The sequence below is a fragment of the Protopterus annectens genome, chromosome 11.part0, assembly GCF_019279795.1.
Source record: "Protopterus annectens isolate FY-2018-M chromosome 11.part0, PAN1.0, whole genome shotgun sequence".
Lineage (NCBI taxonomy): Eukaryota > Metazoa > Chordata > Ceratodontiformes > Protopteridae > Protopterus > Protopterus annectens.
Window position 1 is genome coordinate 1,068,644,684 of NC_056745.1, and position 26,300 is coordinate 1,068,670,983.

Consider the following 26,300-nt stretch of genomic DNA (forward strand, 5'->3'; position numbering starts at 1 on the left):
ATTCTTGCCAATGATGAAATGAATGGGTAAAATTAGATTTTTGGGAATGGAACAGATATTTCATCAAGTTTTTGGAGCCAACAATACAATTATAAAATAACAATGTGTAACTCTGAACATAAATAAATGTGCAGAAGCCTTTAATTATGTTTTATTTTGGACATAACAAAAACAGCAGACTTTGTAGACATTTTCACTACATTCACTTCTCTAACTATTGTCTAAAAAAATATAAATGCTAAGAGTTCTGGATAGTGAATATTGCATCAGATGACATAATAATGTTAATAAGTAATAAGCAAAACAAAGCTGTACAACACAGTGGGCCGGATTCATGAAACCTCCATGTAAGACTTAATATGTCTTACTCAGAGGCTGCAGTTGAACGGTATGACGTCAGCATGCCATGCATATTCATGAGGGCAGGCTGAATCATACCCAAGTCTAACACGGTCCATGTAGGAAAGTAGGGGGTGTGTCCGATTGCCGAGTACAGCAAAGGGACACGCCCCCAAAAGAGTCAGAGTCCTAAAAGTAAACACCCATGAGTGAGTCCGCTGAAATGTCAAGGAACACAACACCACACATCCCCACAGACTAAACCCTACTGAAAATATGTAAAATGTAAAAATAGCAGTTTCCTTTTTTTTTTATAACTTTCTAAATGTTTGCCCGCATTTGCGCTCGTTTGCTCGGGTATGCCCTTCGCTCAACCCCAGTTAGCAGATATGACATTGAAAAGCATATAAGGTCTACATATGCAAATTAAGCAAAGTAGCAATAGCGTAGCAGTACAGACGTCGCCCAAAGAATAGGTAGTCACGGTTCGAGCCCCACAACATCCCCCTCCATTTTTCTTTAAATAAGTATGAAACAATTCCCCGATATATATAAATTTAATTTAAGTAAAATGTAATGAAATGGCCCATGTATTTCTGAACAAAACCTATATTATGTATATATAAAAAGGATCATAATTGCCCGTAGCTGAGCAGCACTTTAACTAGCTTAATATGAGTGCCCGTAGCTGAGCAGCGCTTTAACAAGCTTAATATGAGTGCCCGTAGCTGAGCAGCACTTTAACAAGCTTAATATGAGTGCCCATAGCTGAGCAGTGCTTTAACAAGCTCAATATGAGTGCTCGTAGCTGGGCAGTGCTTTACCCAGCTTAATATGAGTGCTTATGGCTAAATAAAGCGTTACGCAGTGTAAGCCGTTTGCACGGAGCTGCGCAGCATGCCAACCAGCTTATCGTCGGGCAATGTTGGGCAAGCTGTAGCAAAGTCGCCTTTACACAGACACACTTACTATCCTGTCTAGACAGTAGTAAAATAAAAAAGCAATGGCAAGGATTGAACCCGGAATACTGTGCACTATAGTCAAAGTACTGAACCACTAAGCCATGACAGTTGTACTGAGAAATACAGTATTACCATACATATAGGAAAGATTTAAAATATAACCATGACAAAGCAGGTTTGCTGTAAGCAGAGAAATATCCAAAATGGCCAATCACGGATAAGTGTGGGAAAACCGGCATATATAAGCCCCATAGGTGGGAATACACACCATAACTGATTGTGGTACCCATTTGCAGCCAGGATGGCAGGTGCAGGAGAGGGAAATCGCTTTAGAGCACAAAGGTGGGGTGTTGAGGAGTCAAAATATATGATTTGGCTCCTAGTCCATGATCATGAAGCGCAACTCATGCAGGGCCAGGTTCAATGGGGAGCGTATAAGGCAGAGGCGTGGAACCAGTTGGCACATGATCTCACCAGTGCCACAGGCATTCCGAGGATTGGTGAACAGGTCCGTCACCACCATGTGGACCTGAAGCGATGAAAGGAGGACCAACTGAACCGATGGATCCAGGAGGCCCGCCAAATGCCCAATGCCCCACTGCTGAGTAAGTATCCATGTAATTAAGTATGTAAGAAATGCTATCCTAGCCTATAGTATGGATAGGTATGTTACAATATTCCATCATTTATATTACAGCTGCAGGTGTTCGTTCCGCGAATCGGCAAGCCTATGCTGATAGACTGGAGAGGTTGCGCCAACAGGCAGGTTAGTAATTATTCTGCTGGTATTGTTATAGAATATAAGTGGGACAGCTTGTAAAATAGTTCAGTGTTGTAACCCAGTAATAAAGGTGAAATAAGCCTAGAATAAAGATTTTGCTAGTATTGTAAGATTAGATAAGTGATGCAGCCTGGAAAAGAGTATTGCAATCCAGTAATAAAGATTAAACAAGTCTCAAATAGAGTTTCCACCTGTATTGTAATATCAGATAACTGCTTCAGCCTGAAAATGAGTGTTGTAATCAATCAACAAAGGATAGACAACTGTCAAATGCATCCTTGTAAATTCTGCCATATGAAATAGGTGAGTCAACTGGAAAGGATTGTTGTAACCCAGTAATAAATGTTAATAAAGCTTAGAATTAAGTACTATCCTGAAATGTAAATATAAAATAAGTGAGAAAGTGTGAGAAAGAAAGGTATACTGCATTCACTACATAATGAAATGAATAAGACAGCCACAACCAAAGAGTGAAATGTCTTTAATAAAGTACAGAACCTGGACTGTTTCCATCCCACAATTTGGATATGTTGCTGTACCCGTGCATTATGGAGATAGTATGGTTGTATGAAATGCTGAACATCCACAGTTGTCTAGACCCATATAAATCAAATGTAGCAGGATGCTTTACCTGAACACAGCCAGATATGAACATATATGAATAAAAATGGAATGTATATTAATGTAGCAGTAACATCCCCATCACTAACATTCCTAAGGTTACATACAGGAAACTGTACTAATACATGTAGGGGATATATATCTGCATCTACTAGGAATGTACAGTATTTGTATAGGTAGTTTACATTGTTAATGTAATATTTCTCCACCCTACCCTATTTTCACAAATTATGCCATTCCACACCAAACTGGGTATGTGTATTCACAATTAATTCCCATGGACATTTGTCCTGTTGGTTTATACATATCTGCATGTATGTTGATGCATGTGCCCTGTTCACATATTCAGACCTGATGGCCTGTTGCCACCAATCAACCCTGCATGCTGTTGGAATGTCCACTGTTGTTCTCAATATGCATGTGTTATGCTTGCCACTCAATGTTCGGAATTCATGTGTGTTTGGTTAATGGGAATACTGATGCATGCTGTTACAACTAATTTTGAAAGGTGTTGTTTGTTACTAACCCAAAATACCATAAAATACTGCTAAACATAGGACATCAGGGAAGGCGGATTCCAGCGGACCCACCTCTCCCACCTCAGTTGGCGAGTGCACCTGGCACCAGTGCTCAGGCCGGGACCTCCTCCTCCAGTGGCCCTGTGCCACCTTCGGGTGGAAGTGCTGCAGGGGATGGGGCTCATCACCCTTCTGCAAGTGTGGCCGGAGGAGAGCCTCCACTCACCCTCCATAGGGTCCTGTCTGTGGTGCGTAGTGAGATCAGGCGTTCTGTGACTGATCCCCTACGCCAGCTTGAGGCAAGAGTGGTGCAACTCATGGGTGTGCCTGCCCGTCCTATCCAGCCCCCAGCACAGCCCTAGCCTGGGCTGTGAAGGTGCAGTGGGAAATGCCCATGGGTGGGGATCTCAGTTCCACTGTTGCCATCTGTAGGCTCATGGGCTTGCGATATCCAAACATCCGTCCCTGTCAATTGTGTGTACCCCACCACATGTGTCATACTCCTCCCCTGTATGCATCTTGTTTGTCTTGTCTGTTAACCTCCCCAAACTACCTCCCCAAATATACCTACTTCCTGTACCTCACATTCCACTCTCACCTGAAAAAAAAAATAAAAAAGGGCACTCTGTTCTCACAAAACAATTACGCTCCATACATAGCTGCCCATTTTGCATACATGTCTGCTGGACATGTAAACTGATAATTACAATTGGCTGTACAACATATTTTGTTGTCCTCACCCCTCTCTCAGGAGTGGAAAGTGTCAAATCTCACTCTAAATTTCTAACATATGCACAGCTGTTGCTGGTAAAGAATTGGGCAGCTATGGGCCTTCCCTACATCCTTCCTGCACATCCCGAGCTTGTTTTCCTACTGTCCTAACCTCTTTGTGCCCCCTTTTTCACCACTGTCCTATTTCCCCATTTTCTTTTCTTTAAAAGAAATTAGCGCGTGTGTTATCGGGAGTAAGCACTTTTAAGCAGTAGTCAGCAGGTGCGCGCTTGTGTGCGCTTAGCTAAGCATAGATAAGCGTAGCTAAGCGTCACGCAAACCCACGCAAACCCACTTACAACTGCTTAAAAGTGCCTTAGTCACTCTGTATGACAAGGCCTGTAGTCTGCTCATCAGCAAAATAAAATACCCCTGTCAGTCTCAAACCCAGGACCTTGGAAACACTAGACTGCATGAATTACCACTCAGCCACAGCAGATATACAAGAACTTGGTGCTGAAAGAAATATATCATGAAATACAAGGAGTGAATTTAAAGGGAAAATAGGAAGGCCATTACACAAAGCTTGTTCTGTGTATCTTTACTGGCAATTCTTGTGGAATTGCATTACATTAATGTGATAAGAGAAACAGCCATGCTAGTAGGTAATAATGTTACAGTAGCACCTTAAAACCCCACACAGTATCAGAGCAGGATAAACACCGCCATATTTGAATAGATAAGAGACCAGACCTCCCAACTGTGACTGATTTATAGGGATGTCCCTGATTTGCAAACAATTGTTACCTGTGCCCCACTGACTCCCTGGGAAATGTACTCACAGTAGGCAGAAAGGTGGGGAATCCCACGTAATGGTAGCTGTCAATAAGTTACAGTAGATACTACTTGCATGTCAGAAATGGTGTAGTAATACATATGCTCAAAATACCCCACGGTCACAACTGCAGAATATCTGAAATATATCAAGGGTGTATTCCACTGATATGTACCTTTTCCTGAGGATGGTCAAATATATACCTGAGAGTATCTGAGGCCTGGAAGTGTCAGAAACACACAGGCATATCAGCCTGTCTGCTGTTAAACACTCTGCGAATAGCTGTAGAATTACTTCCACAAGCATGCTGTTATGTAGGAGTACAACACAGAAATATCAAAGGATGTAGCCATCTAACATACTAATGACAGTATAGCAGTTCACAAGCACTGCATGTGCCTGCTATTCATAATTGTTAGTACAATATACTTAGTTGTCCTCACCCCTCTCTCAGAGGTGGAAGGTTTCAAATGTCACAGCAAATGTCAAACATATGTACAGCTATTGCACTTAAAGAAATGTGTAGCTATGGACCTTCCCTACACCCAGCCTGCGCATCCCTAGCTGGTGTCCCCACTGACTTCCTGCTTCCTGCTTACAACTGTTTAAAAGTGCCTTATTCACTCTGTACGACAAGGCCCCAGTACTGCTCAGCAGCAAAATAAAATACCTTTGTAAGTGTCAAACCCTAGACCTTGGAATCACCAGACTGCATGAAGTACCACCAAGCCACAGCAAACATATAAGAACTTAGTGCTGAAAGAAATATATCATGCATTACAAGGAGTGAATGTAAATGGAAAATAGGAAAGCCATAGCAACACATTCCAGTAAAGACAAATATCAGGCATTCAAGGAGTGAATGTAAAGGTAAAATAGAAAAGCCATAGCAACACATTGCAAGAACCACTGTTGTATGCCAGTTAATCCACAAATCCCACAGGAAAGTACATACTCCCATGTAAACAGTGTTAGCATTAGCAGGTGTGAGTTAACATACACACTGAGAAGAGTGCACTGGAAGAAGCAACAGTCAGGTTTCAGTACAACATGCATTTCAGTGGCTACAACACAGCCTCAGATATGAGAGATATACCAACCTTCTGACTGACACAACAGTGTCCACAGCAAACCAGCATGGTCCCCACCTTGCAAAACTGAAAGGCATATGCCTACCTAACCTATCATTTTATAGCAGTGTCCTGAAATCACAGTGAGAACTGCAATTACCACACAGCAGGCTGCATGCAATTACTAAATGCTGGCCACCAATTGGTGCAGAGGCCATCACATGCACATGTGCAGATACCTACAAACACAGCCTGTACTGCCAGTCCACACATGCAATAATATCATTGCAGCAAGTGGAGAGAGAGAGAGAGAGAGAGAGAGATAGATAGAGACAGAGACGAAAAAAAAAAAAAAGCCACCAAGCAAGCCAGCAAGCAAGCCAGCAAGCAGGTCAGCAAGCAAGCCAGCAAGCAGGCCAGCAAGCAAGCCAGCAAGCAAGCAAAAAGAAAAAAGCTGTCAGAGACAAAGGTAATGTAAACTACATAATCTAATAATCTACATACTGTGAACCCTCCATATGTGTTAGCAGTCTGTATCTATATGTATATGCAGATGTGCATAGGGCAAGGGACATACTGCAACTGTTAGTGAAGGCTGGACATACATATGTAGTTGAAGGTTGCTATGTGCACATTTCAATTTAAGTTGTAGTGTGTGGCACTGAAAACAGCATGCAGTGCAGGTATATGTCATGTGGTGGTGAACTTCTGTGGGACTGAGCCAATGAGGCCTGCTACAGCTATACGGCCTGAGGGCAGCATAATGCATTCTCACAACACTGTGCAATATCATTACAGAATGGTATGTCTCACAACTGTTTCAGAAGTGATATTCCCACCATGAAAGGTGGGCAGTCTATGTGCCTACATATGCATATATATGTACAGCAATGGATGTTTAGAAGTGTGTGTATATATTTTATTTATTTTATTTTTACTTTATTTAACATTTGTTGACCGGGAAAGTTGACCGGGTATATATATATATATATATATATATATATATATATATATATATATATAAAATCTATATATATCTACATATCTACATATCTATACATATATATATATATATATATATGTATATATATATATATATATATATATATATATATATATGGTTCTACCTCACTTCAACGACACGCCGGAACATCGACACGGAAATCACGAGCCCCAGAAGATCGACAGCGCAGAAGACCGACGGGACCTAGAAGATCGACAAGCAGAAGACCGACCGACGGATGAAAGCACCGGCCGAGGATGCGAAATGGGAAAAGGCTGTGTAAGTATGCGGTAGTGACGGACGTTAGGGTGCGAGTAAGGTAAGTGGGGATAGGGGTGGGTTAAGTGAGTTAGGGTTAGGGGGCGGGTCAGGTAAGTGTGCGGTAGTGATTGTGTTTGGGTTAGGCGGGATAAGTGAGTTAGGGTTAGGGAGCGGCTCAGGTAAGCGTGCGGTAGTGATTGTGTTTGGGTTAGGGGCGGGATAAGTGAGTTAGGGTTAGGCAGCGGGTCAGGTAACTGTGCGGTACTGACGGACCTTAGGGTTAGGGTTTGGGTCAGGGTTGTAGGTAGTTGTGTATGTATGGTTTAGTGTGGGTTTGTAGGGATTTTGGTGTGCTTGTGTTGTGTATGTGGTTTTTGGACGGGGAATGTGTTTTGGTTGTTGATTGTGGTGTGTGAAGTGTATGAGGTTTCGTGTTTGTGTACCGTCGGTTATTTCGTTGTCGGGCATGTGGGATTTCGTGTTTTTGTACTGTCGGTTATGTGGTGTCGGTGATTGCGTTGTCGGTGTTGTGGTGTTTCGTTTATGTGAGGTAGAACCATATATATATATATATATATATATGTACATAGAGAGGTATGTATAGATAGATAGAGATATATAGATAGATAGATAGAATATGTATATACATATAGATATGATAGATACATACATATATAGATATATATGTAGATACATACATATATAGAAATATATATGAATGTCTATATATATATATATATATATATATATATATATATATATATATATATATATATATATATATATATATATATATATATATATATATATATGGTTATATGGAGCGTGTGTATATATATATATATATATATATATATATATATATATATATATATATATATATATATACATATATATATATATATATATAGATATGTATATATATATATATATATATATATATATATATATATATATATATATATATATATATATACACATATTTGGATATGTATATATTGACATATATATATTTATATGTGTGTATATATATATATATATATATATATATATATAAAAAGAGAGAGTGAGAGAGGGGGACATGGGGGCAGATGTACTGCAACAGGTGCCTGGTGACCAAGGCATGGACTGAACACCAGTGTTGATACTGCAGTACCATACCCCATTCCAAAACATGTTACCCACTAACTACCACATAGGTGGTTGCCTGCCTATCACTGGAGGTGTCAGAAGGGAACATGGGACACATGTGTAAAATAGCCTCCCCTTTGATATCCACATTGGCACACTAGTCTTGTAATCTCTGTACATGGTACGTGTCATCACAAAAGGTGTGTCAGCTAGGGAAATGTAAGTCAGTGTGCCTCTCTACACCTCACAATGTCCTATGCAGTATGTACCTCCCATGAGAACTACAGTAAGTGGAAAGGCCACAGACATACCTAACAAAGACTGATAATGCCCTCAAACACATTCCCTATGCAGACCGACTCACAAAACCACAGCTAGAGTGCCTTGCATACTTCCTACACAGAGGTTACCACTGCTGGACATACAGAGTTATGTCACACCCATACCAGTCAGCCAACCACCATGGCAACACCTCACAATCCGTCCAGCCTACATGACCTAGGGCCCTAATCCTTGTCACCGCACTAAACAGCACATGCCGGAGGTTCAGGTTTCTATACACAAATATGCCATACCCTGGACTAAACCACCCAGCATTAACAAACAAGGCTCCTTATTAGTAGATGTCATACATATCCCTGATGAATGTTATGGAGATAGGTAATATGCCCTGTAAGTCACCTCTGTGTAACCATTTCACAGGAGCAAGTAAAATCACATTACATGTGTCCCAAAGGGCAGGGTAGCATATGACTAGGCTGCCCTAGGCCCAGGGCAATAGCATAGTACCTACCTATGACACAATGCACACACACATGTACTCAGTGCAATACCAGCTATGTGAGGTTGAATGAGTGTGACACTGACTGTGTGCAAGGTCTATAAAGGTGTGATCGCTTAGCGTGAGTTTGTGTCTGTCATGGTAGTTTATGCCGTAGGTGTGACGCCAGAGAAAGTGTGTCAGTTATCGGGATGCAAACATAGTAGATTGGCATATGCTGTGCTGTAGTTCCCTGTGTACGACTGCGGTGTCCCATCATAGGCAGAAGCAATACATGTATGCTCAGTAAGTGGTACTGCTGTTGAATCCAGCTCACATATGAACTGTTGTACTACCTGAAGTTGTAGGCCTAAACACTACAGTATGGTGTATGCTCACATTCCCTGGTAACACTGTCTGGTGTGTTTCCTGTAGTCTGCACAGATTACATACCTCATGCATAGGTATTTGTAAGTAGGGGCACACATTACTATAAGGTACACAGTTAATGCTCATCTGTGTCATCATACATTTGTGTGTTGTATGTATGTGTAACGTGTATGTAATGATGCCTGTACCATGGCCGCAATCACATATGTGTCACAGGGTATGTGTGTGTACCTGGCAGCATGTATACTCTGTGAAAGCAGTATGCTGGCTATATTAACAACTGTGCACATATGTCAGGTAGGGGTATGGCATCAAAGACTAGGGTGGATTACTGTTTAAACTGTAAATGTGCATTACATTCATTGCATGGGATGACAATATTCTTCATCCATTAGCTTGATACATACCCCAGTGTGAGGTTGTACATTGTATCCCAAACAGTGTGCCGAGTGCTGGTGTATACTAGTTTGTTGTATGGAGTGTGGCAGGCACTGTCAGACAGTTGTGGGCTGAGCACTGATATGTGGTATCGAACATGTGTATCCCCTGATAGACAGACAGATGCTATATATGGCAGTTAAGTGATATCAGTACATTAGAATATTAAGTGTGCTGCATGACTTGCTCACATATTTTTCTTTTCCTTCCAGGGTGATGGTGCATCAGCATAACCCACCTTATACAGCAGCAGAGGATCAGGAGATCCACCAGGGCCTGGTGCAGAATTTCTCTGTGCTGTTTTCCAGGACCAGCCAGAACCAGCATGAGAGGGCTACACTGTGGCAAGATCTTGTCCGTCAGGTAAATGACATAGGCATGCATAACCGGACATATGAGCAGGTGATTTATTTAGACTTGTCTGGCAGTGTGCGTCTGATATCCACAGACAACAGCTTGCCACAGGTGGTGGGGTACCTATCAACCCCCCCCTCACCAGTGTGGAGGAGCACCTCCTAAGTGTTGTGGCTCCAGGCCAACAACAACAACATCCACAAACATATGTCATCATGGAGGCTGGAGCCACCCAGCATGTTGAAATGGAGTGTGCAGGTAACATGCCATATCTGTAGTTGACTGTTCTCTGTACTGGTAGTTTATGTGTGTGTGAGATATGTACTCTGTGTGTAGCTATTAACCTGCCTATTCTTCTGCAAGATAGATATTCTGAGCATAATCTGTACACCTGTGAAAGCCACCTGTTGTACTACTGTACTTTATCATACTCACAGTATCGATGGCATAGTTGTAGCCACTGGCAATCACTGTCATATTTTTGCATGTCCCTCTGGAGTGACAGCAAGGCAGCCAATCCATGCTGGTGAGTGTGTAATAACAATACTATTGCTAATGACATGTGCATGTCATATGGAGGTGTAGTGTGTGCACATGTAACACCTACGCATAATGCATGCTATGCATGTTTGCTGTGAGACTATGCATATCCCATTATTCTCAGTAGCTGTCTCACTCACATGCAATACACAGAGCATGACACACATGTGTGGCAACACAGTACTGGACATTGTATAGGCATACCTGATACACATGAACACAACACACACATGTTTGGCATAGGCACTACACCTTAGCCTGCTACACATGTCCAATTATGACACCTGCTGTATGGCCACCCTTCAGTATCCCACTTATCCTCTACGCAGCACCCATAATATACCTGAGGGGTAGAGGCCTACCATGTCTTTGTGAAACAGTCTTGAACAAATAATACATTCATGTTAGGCAATGCTCACCATTGGCCACCTTCCACATCCATGTAACAAGTGGCTGTGTAATTGTGGATGTAGTCATGTTACTGCTTTTCAGGTACAGCATGCTAGCTGCCTGTCTGGCACACATTATTATTGTTGACTGACCACAAGAAGCATGTTGATCATGGCTCATGTTACTACACCACATCCAGTTCCACTGACCACAAAAGTACACATAGCAGTTATTGTGTAGCACTGTCATGTGTTTTGTGTGTGTGTGTGTGTGTGTGTGTGTGTGTGCAAATATATGCACCCACAGCTTGTAACACTTGCATAACATTGTTATGTCCTTGTACACATTGTGTCCCAGGGTGGAGACAATCACTGAACAACTACACACAACTATCAAGTACACGTATACTGTTATTAACACGGGCTGTCTACACTTGCACTGCATGTTCCTGTGCAACACATAATCTGCATGCCGACATGTGTGCAGTGATGTTTTTCCTTGTGATACTGTCACCCACCCTCAAACAGTATTGTGTATCTGTTGGATTGCAGGTGTGTCTGTGTTTGCATCTGCTGTACTGAGGAGTGTGCCTGTGTGCTTGTGTGCATGTGTGCATGTGTGCCTGTGTGCTTGAGTGCATGTGTGCATGTGCGCCTGTGCACCTGTGTGCATGTGTGCATGTGTGCCTGCGTGCATGTGTACATGTGTGCCTGTGTGCATGTGCGCCTGTGTGCATGTGTGCATGTGTGCATGTGTGCATGTGTGCATGTGCGCCTGTGTGCATGTGTGCATGTGTGCATGTGTGCATGTGCACATGTGTGCATGTGCGCCTGTGTGCATGTGTGCATGTGTGCTAACATCGTGTACACATTTGTAAACTGTGTTTCCTATCTTCCTCTCACAGGTTCTGATGTTGCTCTGGTGGAGTGTAGCAGGGAACCTGAAGCCACTGCTGGGGATAGTGATAACGATGATACATGTGTAATGGCACAGGGAGGTGTGACAAGGTCTGTCGTTGGTCAGGCAATCGACACTACACAGCAGTCAACCCCATCAATGTGCACAGTCATCCTGCCGATACATCCATTGTCACCAATGTCCTTAGCTGAGGGACAGCATACAGTGGGCATTGACCAGGGTAGGGTGGTATCATTGGCACATGCATCCCCTCACAGCAGCCATGGCCAGATTCCTGACATGGTACCACACAGGCAGATGTCCAGGGGTTCTTGTGGCAGCATCCGTGGTCATACTGCCCCTGTCAGACGTGCCCACAGAGGTCTTTCAATCTCAGCTATGTTCCGGGCTGTAATGCAGGCACAGGCACGTATGAAACGGTACACCAGGCAGGGTCTGAGGGAGCTTAGAGCGCATTGCACCGCTATGAATGACACTATGCGTGACATTGCGGCTGCCATCCGTAATATCAGTGAGGTCATTGATAGACATTGGGGGTCACATTAGATCTCTTCCACAACTACATGTCCAGGAGCCAGGACAGTGCAGGACAGTTGAGGCGTCAACGTGGACGTATGCCAGCAACATCATCAGCTGGCAGTCATCGCGGATGACAACAAACCCGCAGCCGCTCCCATAGTGCCAGTACCAGCCCCAGCAATGCTGGGTCTGTGCTGTCATTACACCATCCTAGAAGACCACGTGCACGTGGCTCTGGACAGTCCCAGCAGGGACATGTGTCCAGTCAACAACCCACTGCTTCTGATGACAGTACCCAGACTGGCTTAGTACCTGATACTGTCCGTAGCACCCCTGCCAGGCACAGGTACAGTGTCCGTGGCCAGAGACAGTGATCTGTATGACCTGGCAGGTACAGTCTGTGGCTGTCCACAAACACCCGTATATGGCAGCCACTTGGTGGAACTGTGTGCAAGCATACACACACACATAATGCTAACACCTAGGGCTAACACATAAACACACACACATTGCATCAACATTGCCCCCTGTTGTACTGTTGTCCCTCACTAACACACACACACATACATGTTGATTGGATGTGCCAATGGTAGACTCTGGCAAACCAAGTACACACCCTGTGCATATGATGAAACTGTGCCACCTCCTGCCATCTGTAACATTGATGCAGGAACAGGATAGCATGGTGATGATGCACAGGGTGACTACATAGCACTGTAGTAATAATATCATGTTGTTAACAGTACAGTGTAATGATATCATTGTGGGTATATTCGAGCATGCATGATGCATTAACTATGATTGTCATTGTAGTTTTGTATACACCAGTGTTAATTCCCAAAGTGTACTGTCTGCACATGTGCCACATGGCTGTTGTGTGTACCTGTGCCTGCATGTGTTGGGGTGTGGACAGTACATGTGTGATGTTTGCAGCACAGAGTTGCAGGTGTACATTTGTGAACATGGTTAGCATGGAACATGACATGGTTTGACAGTATGCTATGGGTGATACGGTTTCCATATGTCAATGGTCTGCATTCTGGTACTATACACAGCCTACATAACCTGACATTCCGTGGTCATTACATGGTGTCTCCTCAACTGATACACAGATGTAGGAACCTGGTGTCAGTGATATCCCTGCAGTACTACACTGTACCAGTAGCCATTCTTACTGAGCCCCACACATCCCTGGGAACAATACTCTTTGGCATATAGCAGTCTCACGTACATGTCAACACACTACGGATATGTCCATCCACGACTGCAAATGCATACAGTGGCCTACAATGCATTCTACACATGACACACCTAACCACCACAAGGGTATCATACAGACAGATACCTGTTGTCCAAGCCATGCTGTATTGCTGTAATGCAACTGTAGCATTGTCATCAGCATGTAGTTAACATAGTATTCCAACAGTACCATGTAGGTGGTAGCACCCATCATGTAGAACGGGTAATGGTGTGTACATGTGGACAAGTGTTATCTTGTCTATCCTGTGATATTCACATTTCCAAAGGTATTCTGCAGTCCCTCGGTGTATCACCTAAGCAAGACGGTGTCTGTATGCATATCGGCAACAGTTGCCATACACCTACACTGGATGTCCATCACTCACAGACTTTGCTGTGTTTTAACATGTCTGACATATACTCCAGACATGAACCCTCACCCACATTAATCTATCAAAGCTTTCATGGGTGTTTGTCACATAGTTGGCCTAGGACGCAGGTCACTGCAGTAGCCTGCATTGTCACCAACATACATGTATGGCCTAAGGTCTGGTAAGTTGCGGCACATGCTGGCAGAGGTAACAACTGTAATCATATGAGGCAGGCTTCACACATAGGAACTATTAAAGGTCACAGGTACATATCTGTATGTGGCACACACATACCTGATGTGTGCATTGAAATTACTGTTATATGTCATACCATAATAAAAGCAAAACACACAACACATTGACAAACTGTGTGACAGACACACACATGTCATTTGTAGGATTCAAACCCCTACCTAACTATGTTATGATACTTGAGAGAGACGCATTAGCACAGCACACTATTCGCATTACTGGATGATTTCCCTTCTCCTGCTGTATTTATAGGGTGCTGACATCATCAGTCTTTCCAAAGAGGAATGTACATCTTTTAGTATGTTATCCTAGTCTTCAAAAAGCCCATTCCTTTCACAGAGAATTGCATACATACACACCCTCCTGCCACCCCACAGACACACACAACGCAGGATTCAAACCCCTACGTACCTGTGTTATGATACTTGAGAGAGACGCATTAGCACAGCGCGCTATTCGCATTACTGGATGATTTCTCTTCTCCTGCTGTATTTATAGGGTGCTGACATCATCAGTCTTTCCAAAGAGGAATGTACATCTTTTACTATCCCTCAGTATGGGGGATAACAATATACGTGCATTGACAGATGCCTAGTTTAGGGTCACATATGCACACTGGTACTGCCATGTTATGTTCTATACCATGCTTCATGACCACAGGACTTGTAACACACAACACAAGTAGGGGGTGTATCCATATACATCACAGATACACACACCTCTGGGTTGGTACCACTGCACTAAGCATGACAGGCCATACATATACAACTACCATTGTGCAAAACGGCCTTTTGGTTTGGTGTGTAGTCCAGACCACCCCCCATACCCAGGAACCACACCCGGCTTTCCTAGGAACAGTGTAGGATATGAAGGTCTTCACACACACCATTTTAGTGGTTGACTTCAGGTACACAAGTATTGACTGGGGATACTACTCAGGCCCTCAACAACATCACCCTACAGCCACTACAATTTGTGGATCCATGTGCTATGGCACAACCAGTCACCACACCCACAAGGGGGAATACATATTGGACCTGATCATCACCAACATGGGGACTCTATGTTCCACACCCGAGGTAGAACCCTCATTGTTAAGATCAGACCATAAACAACTTTCCCTGGACATCCATACCCCCCCATCCAAGGAAATCACTGTAAAGAATTTCTCAAAAGCAGACTTTGCACTTGTGAAGACTGGGGTGGAATACTTCAAAGGCCCAGTGCTGGAGGATAATACAGCCCAATCTGCAGAATCCTTTACAAATGCATTGTATGAGCACCTGCAGGCATGCATTGATCATGCTATCCCAAATAAAACCATGACTCCTCCAAAACAGGAGACCTGTCTGGTTGACCCATATATAAGCTGTACAACAGAAGGAGGAAGCTACTACATAACAGAGCAATATCCCACAGAGGGAGGACATCTCTGAACAGTATTGACAAGACACTTCAATCCCTCATATAATCATCACTTGCACGTTTTGACAGTGAAATTGACCAGACACTACAGATAATTACAAGGCCTTCTTTAGTTATGTCAGGAATATGTGTGGAAACAACACAGATATGCTCTGAATTGTTGCATAACAGCACAAAATATGCCAAACCTACGGACATAGCCTACACCCTGGCAGACAGAGTCTGCACAAACACCCCCCTTACCCCCCAAGGGTACAGATGCCCATCCCAAATGAATGTAACCTCCCTGACATCACAGATGCACAGGTGAAAGGTGCCCTCTCCACAGCAAATAACACAGCATATGTATGGGACTGGACGGTGTCCCAGGCTGTGTTCTACACGAGCTCTGAGTAGAACTGAACACTCACATTAAGTCACTGTTCCAATTTAGCCTTACTACAGGATATGTACCCTGAGAATGGCATACAGATACAGTGCTCCCACTCCACAAAGGTGGTCCCACAATGGACCACAGGAACTATCACCCCATAAGCCTGACTAATGTGGTAGAAAAAGCTATGGAGCGTATTATCATGGAAGTCATAATCAAAAACATTGTGAGCCTCCAGACAGTGGATCATACACAATTTGGCTTTGTTAAGGGCAGATCTTGCCTCTTACACATAGTTCATATCTTTGAAATGGTTACTGAAGCCATGGATGAGGGCAAGGTAGTTCACACAGTCTACCTGTACCTTGCAGAAGCCTGCAACACAATACCCCACTCAGGCATCATACATATGCTTACCAGCTTAAATATCAACCCCTATATCACTAGATGTGTTGCTATCTGCCTCAGGGATGGAACCCACATGGTCAGAATTGCAGGTGCTATGTCCAATTCCAGACCAGTTACAACTGGTGTCTCACTGGGCTCAGTTGTGGGACCTGTCCTGTTTGGTATGTACTTCTCTGAGGTTCAGACTAACACGGGGGGATTATGTCTAACAAACGTCACAGATGACTGCTAACCGGTGGCCATAAGCAACACTGCAGCTGACACATGCTTCCTCCATAAGGGTCTCACAGAGATGGATGCTTGTTGCCAGAGCTATGGTCTCGTACTAAATGCTAAAACATGCATAGTCATCCCCTTTGGGGAAAACAAGGTGCACACAAATCACCACATAAGTGGTAATCCATAAAGTACAAAAGATGTATTTACAGATTTGGGGACCAACATAGATCGTAACCTCTCCTTTGCTAATCACATTGACAGAGTCATTGCAAAGATCTTTATATAGCCCTCCTTATCACATGGGGGTTTGCATGTAGATCATGGGAGGTCATTATGGCCCTCTACTAGTCACTCATTAGGCCCATGTTTGACTACAATGGCCCTTTTGGGGTGTACCTTACCCAACACCTGCAGCAACTACAGTGTCCACAGCAGTACCTCCCCAAGAGGATTATGGGCTGCACACAGATGTCATATGCAGCTCAACTAACGGATCTCCAGCTCTACTCAGTTGCTTAACACCTACTCAGAGGTAATCTATGCCTGACGTACACAGCCATGTCAAACCCAGAAGTAATGGTCATGCTCCATCTCATAACATCCAAGACCCTTAGAGCTACACACTCCAGGGACTTAAACCTCAGCACAAAACTAAATAGGACATGCTGCAGGGACAGATTCATTACCCAGAAGCTCCCCTCACTCTGGAATTGAATCCCAATTAAAGTTAGACATAGCCCTTCACCAACCCTCTTCCAGCAAAATCCAGCCGCATGGATGGGAAATTGCATATTCACCCCTGGGATCTCCACTGTGTCCCTGCTTGACAGAGGCACAGCAAACTAGCCTTAAAGGGTGCGTTCTGTGACCTACTTTACAGAGGCACAGTAGGCTACTCTACTGGGGAGGCGGACGCCAAATACAATCTGCCTAGGCTTATGAATTCCCCTAGGGCAGACAGCCTAGCATCGACCTCTGCACCTATGTTTATGTTGGGGATGCACAATATTTGTTGCTGATACTGTTTGCAGGTCTTTATTGCCGTAGCTTTCCCAGTTTCTATGAACAACTTGTGTATCTGCATAACATGTTTGATCATGACAGGGTTCCAGCATATTAATATATGTGTCTGTTGTCATTTAACTGTGTGCACAGGGCAGATTGCTTGATCGTGGGAGGTTCCTGGCTTAACACATACAACTGCCAGATATGTTTGGCCGACTGCTATACTCAGACATGGCCTAAGTGTGTGAGCATGCCCAGTTGAGGCTTTCCATGGTTTGTTGCCTGATATATGTCTCATTTATCCAAGTGTGTGAGCATGCCCAGTGTGACCTTTCTATATGTTGTGATCTGAAGTCCACTACATTTGTGGCTGTGTGTGAACATGACCAATATTGACATTTATACTGTGTGTGTTGGAAGTCATGTTGTGTTCTTACTGCCAGACTCCTTTGTGTCATCACTCAACAGGGTTTGTGCTGTGCCTGCAGAGTTTCCATGGGATAGTTTGCAAAGACTTGTCAACATTCTTTCATACTGGCTGAACACTACAATACTGTCATGGTGTACTGGTTCAGTACTTTCACTATGGTGCACAGTATTATGGGTTTGAGTCCCATCACTGCTTTAAATGTTCATACTGAGCAGACCAGACTGGTTAAGGGCCAGTTGGGCAACTATGAGCATGTTGCATTTTGTTCAGCTATGGCCTACTTAAACCAGGCTTGTCCAACATTGCTGTGTATTCACCAACTTGGGTGGACATTGCCAAACATCACTCCACATTGACCACAGTTGTACTAGTTGGTGTGTGTGATTCTGTTCATAGGTTCATGTAGTAAGAATCTTTGTGTTCAACATCTTTGTATCCTGTATAGGAAGGGTTAAAATGTGAAACTGCATTGCGTGCAAAGAAATAAGCTAAAATGAGTTGTTTTTCTTGTAAGGAATTTGCTGACCAGAAAGGAATGCACAGATGCTACTTTGGTCCAGGCACAGGCCTATCTTGGGACTGACCTCTGACCAAGGAGGAGTGCATAGATGTTACCTTGATGTAGGCACCAACTTATCTTGTGTCTGACTTTTTTACCATCTAAGGCTCCAGTGAGTGAATTTATAGCCTTGACTGAAATTCCTTGTCTAGTAACCAGCTGCTGTGTATGCACGAAAGAGGGTATAAAAACCCATGTAAAGTGTGTAGAAATTAGACTGCTGACAACCAAGAACTTTTTGTGGCAGGTCTCCATGCATGTAAAATAAACTTTTTTGGCCTACCTTTTTGCTGCGTGATTCTTCCAGTATATGTTAAGAGTATTAAAAATCTTTTGACATTTCTGGCGCCCAAGAACGTGGGGCCACCTCTTCACGGTACGAATCGCATAAGAGGGACTGAAAAACCTGTACAGGAAGGGGAGAACGAATCTCGGGCTCCCTTGAATGGAAAGACCTCCGACAAAGAAGTCGTAAGTAGAGGCCAGTCACTCTTAGATTCGATCCGTGGGACGGTGATTTAACGAGGGCGAAGATCCGCAGTAAGGTAAGCTTTTTTATTTGTAAAAGTTTTTTTATTTAAAAGGGACTAGTCATAAAGGAATTTCTTTTGTTTAAAATTTTACAAAAGACCGGTAGAGATCTCAGGAAAAAGAAACAGTTTTTCTTTTAAATAAGAAAAATGGGAACAGGAAGCAGTTGTTGTGTTAGGAAGGGCTGCTTAAATAAAAGGACTGAGGATGAGGAATATATGTTTAAATTACATCCAAAAAACTTGAAATATATAAAAATGGAAGAAAGACTATGGGTTTAGTGGTACCTTGAATAAATCAGAATGTCAAAATCTAGTGAGAGACCTGCGCAGGGACACAGGAGGTAAGGTTAAGAAACAAAAAAAGGTAGGATTTCCTCAAGCACAGAAATGGTTAGAAGAAGCTAATAAGAGACATAGGGAACAATTTTCAAATAAGGGAGATGGTGGCTCGAGTGCAAAAGATGCATTTTTGTCCGAAAAGAGGATGATGAGACATCTGTTGCCTGTCGAGACCAACAGCCCGCCCTTGTATCCTGAAGTTAGAAAAGACATGGTTAGTCCACCCCAGTATCAGGAAGATGACACAGAGAATCAGGATAAAACTGTACCCTCTGTAGTACTGACAAAACAAGTAGGTGAAACCCTGGAACTCCGGAACCGTAATATAGATAAATCAGAATGGACGCGTAAGGAAGCTGAAATGCAAGAAAATGAATTAAATATAGTATCTACAGACTCATATCCCCTTATAGAAGTAGCAAATCCACAGGCAGGAACACCGGTCAAGGTCCCACTATTTTAGTTTACCGACCTTGGACACGGAAGACATCCAAAAAGCTGTGGAGGGCATACCACACCCAAAATTAGACATGACTAAATTTTGCGATGACATTGCAGGTATGATGGAAAGTTACAAATTAAATTCCGTTGAAGTGGAACAGGTGATACGCCAAATCTTAGGACCAGATTGGCACTTAATTTGTGGGAATTGGGATCCCCTGACTAGGACAAATAGTAAACCACGTGCCTTTGAGTCTGAAACATATAAGACACAAACACAGGACTTGTTAAAGTGTATTATGAAACAGTGGGAGCCTAAGGCAGATTGGACTTGTATTAATCAGTGTGTACAAACTGAAGATGAAAAAGTAGATCATTATTTACAAAGACTTAACCAGTGCTTTGATAACCACAGTGGAATAGACAAACCACCCAATCAAGAAAAGGATTCACCTTATGAACAACAGTTAAAAAATGCCTTTTTAAAAGGATGTAGGACTGCAATCAGTAACTTCATTCACAAACATATGATAGATCATAGGACGGCACGTCTGCAACCCTTACTGGAGTATGCAAGACATGCAGAAAAATATTTAGAAGAAAGGAAAAAGAAACAAGCTCAAACCTTTACGGTGAGTGAAGATGGGACACTTATGCTATTGCAAGGTCCGACTAACAGGGGTAGAGGAAGGGGCAGAGGCAGGGGCAGAGGAAGAGGGAATGTGGGACATTCCGAAGACTATGAAGGCAGACAGAAAAGAGGAGAATGTTTCAAATGTGGTAGAAAGGGACATTTTGCCAGGGATTGTCGGTCTTCTGAAAGAACTAAAACCACCCCGAATCATGAGTCAGCATGACTATATGATGGTGGTGGAGGTGAATCAGACCCGGACAAAAAGGCTGATGGGCCAGACTCAATAAGGCAGAGTGAAAAGGAAGCTTTTGTGGACATAAACGAAGAGGGTAAGGGAGAATGTGCAGGATGGGAGAATGAAATGACTGATTTTTCAGACGGCGAATATCAGGTTGTTAATTTAACAGCGCTGGCTGTAACTATGCAGCTAGAGGCACAACCGATTATCACACTTCAAGTAGAAGGGAAGGATGTAGAATTTTTGTGTGATTCAGGGGCCTCCAGGACCCTGCTAAAAACCTCTGCAGTGCCATCTGATGTAACTTCTGATGACTATGTATTAGTCAAGGCAGCCAATGGCGCATTTATAAAGAACCACTATCTAAACCCTTATGGTTCACGGACCCTGAAACTAACCAAGCTATCAGATTTCGAGTCATTATTTCCAAAGTTTGCCCTGTAAACTTATTAGGGAGAGATTTGATGCACGTATTTGGCATAGCAGCTGTGCCGACTGCATCAGGGATTCTAGCCAAACGAGTAGAAATTCAAGATGTTATGTTGCAGGTGGGGCAGGGTGATTTACACTACTGGTACAGTAATGATCTTGTCGAAACTGGACCACAAAATGTAGTAAATGAGCTAACTAATTTGGCCTTAAGCAAATATGGCACACAACCGCCAGTGGTAGCTAAACAACTACACTGTACAATGTACTACAGAAAGTATGTAGGACCAGACGACAAATATGAAGAGCAATTCTTTAAACACAAGGTCACAAAATCTTGTTACAAAACCTATATTGGGATAAAGCAGGAAATTCTGCAGTTACATGCAGTCTTACAAAAGATATGCAGTTACTTTTTCGCAATAATTCTATTGCACATGTCTCTGTAACAAGGGAAGAACAAATGGCATGGTATCTGGTGGGGAAGAAAGTTACTGAATGGGCTAAAATGACGCCAGAACAGTTGGCATGTAAAGGCGTGCAGGTACAAAGACTAAATTGGGTCACCCAGGCTAGACCAACAGTGCACCTCCGCGAAGACAGGCTAACGCCACCCGGGGGAGGGCCATTCTGACTATATCTCCTAACCCCGCAGGAAGAATTAAAGTTACAATCAGTGCCAGATTCCTTATGGTCCCGCGGGCAACATGACATTGGGCTAATAAGAACAGCAGGACAGGTTAAAATAACTCCAAAATCCGACTTTAGACCTCACAAGCGTCAGTATCCGCTAAGTAAAAAGGCAGAAGAAGGCATTCTACCAGTGATCACGGCTCTATTACAAGCTGGGGTTTTAATTCCATGCACAGATTCACCGTGTAACACACCCTTGTTCCCAGTAAGGAAACCGGATGGGACCTGGAGAATGGTACAGGATCTGCAGGCTGTGAATGCTGCTGTGGTACCAAGGGCTCCTATGGTCCCAGATCCATCTGTTTTGTTAAATGATATCCTTCCCACAGATAAGTATTTTTCTGTCATTGATATCAGTAACGCATTTTTTTTCCATCCCTCTACAGGAAACTAGTAGGTTTTGGTTCGCTTTTACGTTCATGAGCAAGCGGTACACCTACACAAGGCTGCCGCAGGGATATTGTGAAAGCCCTACAATCTTTTACAAGAAATGTCAACAAACCTGGCACAGTTTCAACGAGCATGGCTGTCATCTACTGTTATCGTGGGCGACATCTTACTGGCTGCACCCACGGAGGCTGTCTGTGAGTCCGAAACTATTCGGTTATTGCATTTCTTGGCGAAAGAGGGACATAAGGTAAACAAATCTAAATTACAATTTTGTAAAGCTGAAGTACGATATCTAGGCTATACCATTTCAAATGCTGGTAGACAACTGGATAGCTGTAGAAAAGAAGCTATTTTACAGGCACCAATGCCCAGTACAAAAAAAAAATGATGTCATTTTTAGGAATAACTAACTTTTGTCGTAGTTGGATTCCCAATTATGCAGAGGAAGTGAGTCCACTTTCAGAACTTATTTTGCACTTCCCATGGCAGCACATGACGCTGAAATGGACAGATAAGGCAATACAGGCATTTACTAGGGTAAAGCAACTGATAGCAGGATCTGCAACACTTAGCTTCCTGACTATACAAAACCTTTTGTTCAGACAGTAGATTGTAAGCAGGGCTTTATGACATCGGTTCTTTTGCAAATTTATGGGGATAAGTTGAGGCCATTAGCTTTTTATTCCAGTAACTGGACACAGTGGCACGATCGTTGCCACACTGTGTACAAGCAGTAGTCGCAGCTGCACTGGCCGTGCAGGCGTCTGCAACCCTAGTTTTGTTTCATGACCTTACTTTACGGTACCGCACTCTGTCGCGGTAATACTTCTACAGGATAAAGTTACCTTTCTCTCTCCTAGCAGACACTTGTCCTGCATGACAACATTACTATCACAACCACACATGACCATTGAGCGATGCACCACTCTTAATCCAGCCATGCTGTTACCTACAGCTGATGACGGTGCCCCTCACGTATGTTTAGACTTAATACACTCTAATGTCTTGCCAAGACCAGACCTTAAGGATCAGCCTTTGGCAAATTCAGATTGGACCCTGTTCGTAGATGGGTCAGCACGTAAGAATGAGGCAGGTATTACACAAGTGGGTTATGCAGTCACAACTGAGACTAAGGTACTAGAGGCAAAACCTCTCCCCAGGAATCTGTCCGCACAAGCGGCTGAATTGATTGCTTTGACCAGAGCATGTACCATTTCCAAGGATAAGGCAGTTACTATCTACACAGATAGTCAGTATGCTTTTCGCACGGTCCATGTCTTTGCACAGCAATGGAAAAATAGGGAATGGTTACTGCCTCAGGAAAGGAAATAACCCACAAGGATTTAATTCTTAACCTCTTACAAGCTGTCCAACTGCCACGGGATTGGCCATCTGTAAGTCTTGCACACACAAATGCCAAGGATCCAGTATCACTTGGAAATGCACTAGCTGACAAAACTGCAAAAGTGTAGCCTTAACCTCTACTTTTGCACTCGAGACCACACAGAAGGAACTTCATCCTACAGATAAATTTGATCTACAAACTTTGCAAGTAATGCAGGAACTTAGTACAGTTCAGGAAAAACAGCGATGGGTTAAATATGGGGCTATTCAGAAGCAAGGAGTTTTGTAGGTCCAAATGATAAGTATGTCTTGCCAACAAACCTTTTAGGTATGCCTCATTAGTGACGCATGGCCCATCTCATCTGGGCCCTGCTGCTATGGTTCAAATGACCCAGCAAATTTTCTGGACCAAGGGCTTTATAGCATATGCTAAACGATTTTGTTTGTCGTGCCTGCTTTGTGCACGATACCATGGTGGTGGTACGATCACTCCGCAGCTTTTCCGCTGCCTCCGTATCCATTTCACACAATCTGTATGGATTTTATTGAACTAACCCCTGTTCAACAAAAGCGATTTGTATTAGTCATTATTGATGCTTTTACAAAATGGGTTGAAGCTTTTCCAGTAACACATCCAGATGCCCTGTCGGTAGCCAAGGCCCTTACGAATAATATTATCCCTCATTTTGGGCTACCACACGCATCTATTCTGATAACGGCACACATTTTGTAAACCAAGTTATTCAAAAGCTGGCTGCCGTTTTCAGATTGACTTAAAACATCACTGTGCCTACCACCCACAGTCAGCAGGGTTGGTTGAACGCCATAATGGCATTCTCAAAGGCAAGTTACGTAAACTCATGGCGAGACACATCAGTCTTGGATAAACTGCTTACCTCTGGCACTCCTGTCCATGCGTACCACTCCCACTTCAAAAGGGGTCACACCATTTGAACTACTATATGGGAGACCTTATTACGTCCGCAGTGGCAAGGTCTTTTGCCTGCGGAACGTGAGGGGGTGAAGAGATAGCAGATTACATGAGGAAAATGCTGACAAAACTAACACTTCTCTAACGAATGATTATTTTTCAGATCAGAAGAACAACAGGATCCTGGAAGTGAAGGCTGGCGAGTGGGTGTGGATTAAAATTGTCAAAAGAAAACGTGGGCCTCTCCGAGTGGGAAGGTCCATACCAGGTTTTGATTTCGACACCCACAGCAGTTCGAATAAAGGAGCGAACATCTTGGATCCACCTGACACATTGCAAGATTGTCAGGAAATTTGAGTTGGAAAAGAATTTGAGTACCCCTGAGGAACACTGATTAGCAGTAATCCTGTTTTTGTATGAACTTTTCTGACTGTTGTAGCAATGCAGGAAAATATCGGAAGGGGACAGCCTTTCCCACAAAGGCATTGTAGAATAATTTTGTTATTAGTGATTGTAAGTGTTGTTTTTCTGTTGTGGCCATGTTTATTTTCACACGAAACTAGCCAAACAAAGAGAGATGAAAATACAGCTTGGCATCCACCTTTTAACACGTATCAGGCTATTAAATATGCATATGCTTTGTCTTTTAATGTTTCAAATTGTTGGATATGCACAGCTATCCCGACTGTACATGGTGGTCTGATGTTAGGTACAGTCCCTTTGCGGGCAAATGATACATGGACCAATTTACTATTTGAGACTTGGAGGTAGCCGTAAGGACAAAATAGCATTACCCCTCATGGGTCGTCAGAATGGAACTGTATGTTTCAGAGATCTGGAAAAATTAAGGTTGGATGGAGTCAATGTAATGTAACCATAATTCATAACTGTACATTAGATGGGTACTGTGCAACAAGTTTCAAGCCTATAAGAGTGCTTATTAATAGTACAGGGCTTATTAATGTCACAAGTTTTGTTGAAAAAATGTTATCTGTGTATGATCTTTTGTTTAAAGGGATACAAGACAAAGGAAATCATTCTATTCCAGTAAATATCACTCTTAAAGTGAATGACTGTTATTTTGTCTGTGGTAAAAAGCATACAAATGGTTACCAAGGAATTGGTCAGGCAGTTTTTTTGGGTTATTTGGCACCAGCTATAAGACATTCATTTACTCTTCCCCAAGGTAAAATACGAAATGTACGTGCTGTGAATAAACCTGTTAATCCCGTAGGTAATATTGATGCATCCTGGATCTATCATCACGATTTGGCCCACAGTAGCAGCAAGGGACTGTCACACATGGACTTGGGCGATGATGTCATTTCTTGGGCTGGTATTCTTCCAGCCTATGGGACAGTAAAATCTATTTGGGAGCTCAGAAAACTGTCAAAACTGTTAGAAACTCTGAGCAATGCAACTTTTTCTGCGCTAGAGTTGGTGACGGATGAGCTAACTGCAATGAGGACTGTAGTGTTGCAGAATCGGATGGCCCTAGCGGCGAAA